Below are 6,000 nucleotides of genomic sequence, written 5' to 3' on the forward strand. Positions count from 1 at the left end.
GTTGTCTACATGAACTTGAGCAAGGCATTTGACAGGTACTGAATTGGAGGTTGGGTCAAGAAGGTTCAGGTACTTGGCATTCAAAATGATGTAGAAAATTGGATTAGATATTGGCTTTGTGGGAGAAGCCAGAATGGTAGTAAATGGTTGCCTCTCTGATTGGAGGCCTGTGACTGATGGAGTGTTGAAGAGTTTGTTGTTGCTTGTCATCTATATCAACAATCTGGATGATAATGTGGTTAAATGGATCAGCAGCAAATTTGAAGACGACAAGATTGAGGGTGTAGTGCACAGTGGGGAAGACTATTATGGCTCGCAATGGGATCTGCAGCTGAAAAAAAATGGCAGATGGATTTTAATGCAGACAAGTGTGAGGTACTGCACTTCCGTAGAATGGTACGGTACTGAGGAGTGCAGTAGAACAAAGGGATCTGGGATTACAGGTCCATAATTCATTGAAAGTGGCTTCATAAGTTGACAGGGTCAGAAAGAAATCCTGTGGAACATTGGCCTTCAAAAATCAAAGTATTGAGCAAGGAGATGGGATGTTATGTTGAGCAACACACACAAAATGCTGGAGGAACTCAGCAGGCCAGGCAGCACCTATGGAAAAAAGTACAGTCGATGTTTCAGACCCTTCAAGTCCTGCCAAAGGGTCTCGGCTCGAAACACCAACTGCACTCTTCCATGGATGCTGTCTGGCCTGCTGAGTTCCTCCAGCATTTTGTGTGTGTTGCTTGGATTTCCAGCATCTGCAGATTTTCTCTTGTTTTGTGATGTTATGTTGAAGTTGTTTAAGACATTGATGAGGCTCAATTTGGAGAACTGTGTGCAGTTTTGGTCACCTCCTACAGGAAAGAGTACAGAGAAATTTACAAACATGTTACTGGGTCTGGAGAACCCAAGTTATATGTAAAATTGAAAAGGTTATGACTTTATTCCTTGACTATAAAAGATTGAGAGGATACTTGACAGAGGTATACAAAATTATGAGGGGTATAAGTAGGGTAAATGCAAGGAAGCTTTCTCCACTGAGGTTGGGTGGGAATACAACTGGAGGTCATGGGTTAAGGGTGTAAGGTGAGTATGTGGGGAAACTTCTTCACTCAGTGGGCCGTGAGAGTGTGGAATGAGATCAAGTGGTGCATGACAGCTTGATTTCCATGTATAAGAGAAGCCTGGATAGGTACATGGACGGTAAGGATATGGAGGACTATGGTCCTTGTGCAGGTCAATGGGAGTAGGTAGTATGGTTCTGCACAGAGTAGATGGGATCAAAGGCCTGTGTCTGTGCTGTATTTTTCTATGACTCTACTACAGCTATTATGGAAACATGGTGAAGGGATGGGCAGGACTAGCAGCTCAATGTTCCAGGATGCCCATGCTTACAGTGACAGAGGTGTCAGTAAGAGGGAAGCAAAAATCCACCACTGATTGGGGAGAATCTTATAATAGTACTTCAAAAAAAACAGTTATATACATGATCACTTTGATGAAACTGCTACAGATCTCCCCCCCCCATTCCTGCTCCATTTACCACTGCCTGATGGGAGGGGTAAAAGAGAGAATATTCAGGGTGAATCGGGTTTTTGATTAAGCTGGCTGCTTTACTAAGGCAGCTTAATCAGGCAGTGAGAATAATAGAATAATTACTAAGACAGTGAGAATAATAAGACAGATCCATATATGGGAAGCTAGCTCCCGAGACATGCTGAGCTGAAAACACAACTCTCTGCAATTTCTTGTGGTTTAGTGCAGAGTGATTACCATGCCAAGCCATTATGCTTTCTGTGGTGCATTGATAAAAATTAGGGTCATGCTGAATTTTTTTAGCATCCTAAGGAAGTAGAGGCATTGGTGAGAAGACATCCTTGCCATAGAGGGAGTATAAAGAAGGTTCACCAGATTGATTCCTGGGATGGCAGGACTTTCATATGAAGAAAGACTGGATGAACTGGGCTCGTACTTGTTGGAATTTAGAAGATTGAGGGGGGATCCGATTGAAACGTATAAAATCCTAAAGGGATTGGACAGGCTAGATCCAGGAAGATTGTTCCCGATGTTGAGGAAGTCCAGAACAAGGGGTCACAGTTTGAGGATAAAGGGGAAGCCTTTTAGGACCGAGATTAGGAAAAACTTCTTCACACAGAGAGTGGTGAATCTGTGGAATTCTCTGCCACAGGAAACTGTTGAGGCCAGTTCATTGGCTATATTTAAGAGGGAGTTAGATATGGCCCTTGTGGCTACGGGGATCAGGGGGTATGGAGGGAAGGCTGGGGCGGGGTTCTGAGTTGGATGATCAGCCATGATCATAATAAATGCTAAAGGTTCGAAGGGCCGAATGGCCTACTCCTGCACCTATTTTCTATGTTTCTATTTCCTGGCCATAACATCCACGTGGTTGGACCAGGACAGTGATGTTCACACCTAGGACATAGAAACAACAGTTCAAGGGAGGGAACAATTATATCATAAAGCATATAAACATTATGAAGGTAGTGGTATTGAAGAACCAAGGTGAATAAATTCCCAGGGCTTGACCAGGATTATCCTTGGATGTGATGGAAAGAAAGAGTGGATTTCTGGGACATGGTAAAACATTTTTTAATCTTCATTAACCAAAGATGAGGTGCCAAAAGACAGGAAGATACCGAACCATATGCCTTTAGCTAAGGAGAATAGCAGGCATAAGCAAGGGAACTATAGGCAAGTGAGGCATACATCAATGGTGGGAAATTTATTGGAAGGGATTTCTAGGAGACAGGATTTATTTGTATTTGGAAGACAAAGACTAATTAGGGATAGAGATACAAGAGAATTTAGATGGCAGAATCTGGAGCAATAATCTGCTAGAGGAACTCAGCAGGTCGAGCAGCATCTTTAAAAGGAAAAGGAATTGTCAAGGCTTTGGGTTAAAACTGACAATAGTGACTAAGAGTGAAGGGGGTCACAGCCTGTATTAAAAGGAGAGGGAGAGTGGTGTGACATGAAAGAGGCCCAGTTCCGTGTGTGTGCATGTGTGCGCGCGTGTGTTGAAGGGGGTGAAATGTAGAAACACAAAGACTTACTCGTCCAGCAATCAGATAAGGTGACAATGACAATCAACAGAGGAGAGTTGCCAAGCAGATTGACCTGGAACCAGATGTGGTGTGTGCGTGGGGGGGGGGGTTAGAGGTCAGAGGTGAGAGTTACCAGAAATCAAATAATTTAACTTCCATAGCAGCCCAGAAAGCATCCTGTTCATGGAAATAAATTAAATGTTCATACTGTGTTTCAGGATATTATAAACATGTTACGGTAATATTTTATTCCATAATGTACATTAAACAATGGGTTACATACATTGCACTGTAAGTGGCATCTATAGCAACTAAAACAACAAAAAAAGGCCAATGAGCTTGGAAATCGAGAGGACAATCAAAATAAAATGTGGTTATATTTCAAGACAATAAAATCTGATCAAAGTTACTTGCAACAGTGACTCTCATTCAGGTTCATGTATTTTTGCTGACTAAAACAAAGTATTCCATATGTTGAAAATCTGAAAAAATATTTCTGGCCACTCATCAACCAGTACAATATAGTGAAATGTCTTAAGTGAAATTTAAGGTAAAAATGGCTTTGAATACACTCTTCTTGTCAGCAACACAAAAAACACCCGCCTGGGTCACATATTTCTGGTCACCTCCATCTATTGGCAGTTTGCCATCAACCCACTAATGTATGTCTCAGCAGACAATGAGAGAAAGAATGGAAGATGAGAGGTTGAGCATAAAGAAGATCCAAGAAAACAAGAAAATGGATTATAATCTATTTTATATCTCCAAGTACGGTATTTCATATGCCTTCAATTAACATTACATGTGGAGACTATCTTTGAGGACAATTTTCTTTTCCAATTGGATCAAACTCGGAACTAAAATTAGCAACTTGAAAATAGTTTGTGAAAATAACCAGTGTTCTTTCTGTTGCAGTGGGAAAACGCGTGAACAAATAGCAATGTAAAAGTTCTATTTCTTAAATCAGTCATATTTTTTAAAACCCAGTATTAAGACAAGCTTTCAGGATTGGGTAGTAGATTTCCATTATTGGATTCATATCAACAATGAAATAAAATGATCAAGCACAATATTTCGTAACTGTGATGTTCAACCAAGTTGAACATTCCATGGTCACAAAATCAAGCTCTCAGATGGAGAGATGTGAGCCAGCATCTTGGGAAAATATCCATTCTGAAATCCAAATCATGGAAATTTCAACAAGGAAGTTATTAACATGTTGTCTGCACCTGTTTTGAGACATAACTGCCTTTACAGTCGGATAAATCAGAATATCAAATCAGTTAGCACCAACAGCTAAAGAAAAATAAATTACCCAGAATACTGACTTAAACTTTATATAATGGATTCCTGAGGCTCAAAAGAACATAGCCTGGAAATTCATGATAGATGTCATTCATTAACCCCGACAGTCAACTTTTTAATTAAAACCTCTGCATTTATCCATTTATTTATTAACATACAGTACAGAATAGAAAGGAGATGAGGAGGAATTTCTCTAGCCAGAGAGTAGTGAAGCTGTTGCATTCTTTGCCACAGGCAGCTGTGGAGTCCAAGTCTTTATATACAGTGCCTATAAATAGTATTCACTTCTCCTTCCCCCGCCCCCCCCCAGAAGTTTTCATGCTTTATTGTTTTATAACATTCAATCACAGTGGATTTAATTTGGCTTTTTTGAAAACGATCAACAGAAAAAGTCCCTCATGTCAAAGTGAAAACAGATCTCTACAAAGTAATTTAAATTAATTACAAATATGAAACAAAATAATTGATTGCATAAGCATTCACCCTCTTTAATATGACACACTAAATCACTGGTGCAGCCAATTAGCTTTAGAAGTCACATAATTAGTTAAAAGGAGATGAAAGGAGAAATTTTGAGTGTTTGTATGTTCCTGTCAGGATTAAAGGCAAAGCGAATAAGAATAAGTAACCTTCGTTCTCAAGGGATATTGGAACTTTGATAAAGAAGAGGAGAGAGATGTACAGGTGTCCCCCGCTTTTCGAACATTCATTTTACGAAACCTCACTGTTACGAAAGATCTACATTAGTTCTCTGTTTTCGCTAACAGAAGGTGTTTTCACTGTTACGAACAAAGGCAGCGTGTGAAAAAAAGCACAATAAAAGGCAGCGCACGCCCCGAGCAGCCAAGCACCTCCCCTGGAACTGCATTCTTGCCGGCATTGCTTAAACACGTACCTGTGAGCAGCCGTTAGCAAGATGAGTTCCAAGGTCCAGTATTGGAAAAGCCAAAAAGAGCTCCTAAGGGTGTTACACTTAGCATAAAACTAGACATAATTAAGCGTTTTGATCGTGATGAACGAAGTAAGGACAAAGTGAGTCTGGCTTATGGAAGTTGACGAAGATGATGCTGAAGAGGAAAGGATAACAATCGAAACCAAATGGAGTAGCGAACGGACCGAAAGTGAAGTCGTCCAGGAACTGAACGTGAAGATGACGCGCCTGCCCTGACGGAAACAGACGACAAGATGACACCCCAGTGTCCCACCACCCCAAACCCCGGGCTGCGGACCGAAACACTGCCACAGAGAATGCAGCGGTAGCCGGGATGCACCCAACACATCTTTAAGAGAAAAGCCAAAATAAACAAGCTAATTAATTAGGAGCTGCCTGGCACGTAAATATCAGCCCAGATCAGAGGCGATTGCTGACTGTGTCACCTCTGATCTGGGTCGACATTTACGTGCCGGGCTGCACCTAATTAATTAGCTTGTTTATTTCAACTTTTTTCTTAAAGATGTGCTGGGTGCGTCCTGGCTACCACTGCATTCTTCGTGGATCGGTATCGGTCGGCAGCCTAGAGGTTGGGGACCACTGCACCACCCCAACCTCCGATGACTCAGCCTAACACACCATCATCAGTGTGCTCGGTGCTATCTTCCCAATTCCAGTAAGTGATACTACACTGTACATACATTA

The sequence above is a fragment of the Mobula hypostoma genome, chromosome 11, assembly GCF_963921235.1.
Source record: "Mobula hypostoma chromosome 11, sMobHyp1.1, whole genome shotgun sequence".
NCBI lineage: Eukaryota > Metazoa > Chordata > Chondrichthyes > Myliobatiformes > Myliobatidae > Mobula > Mobula hypostoma.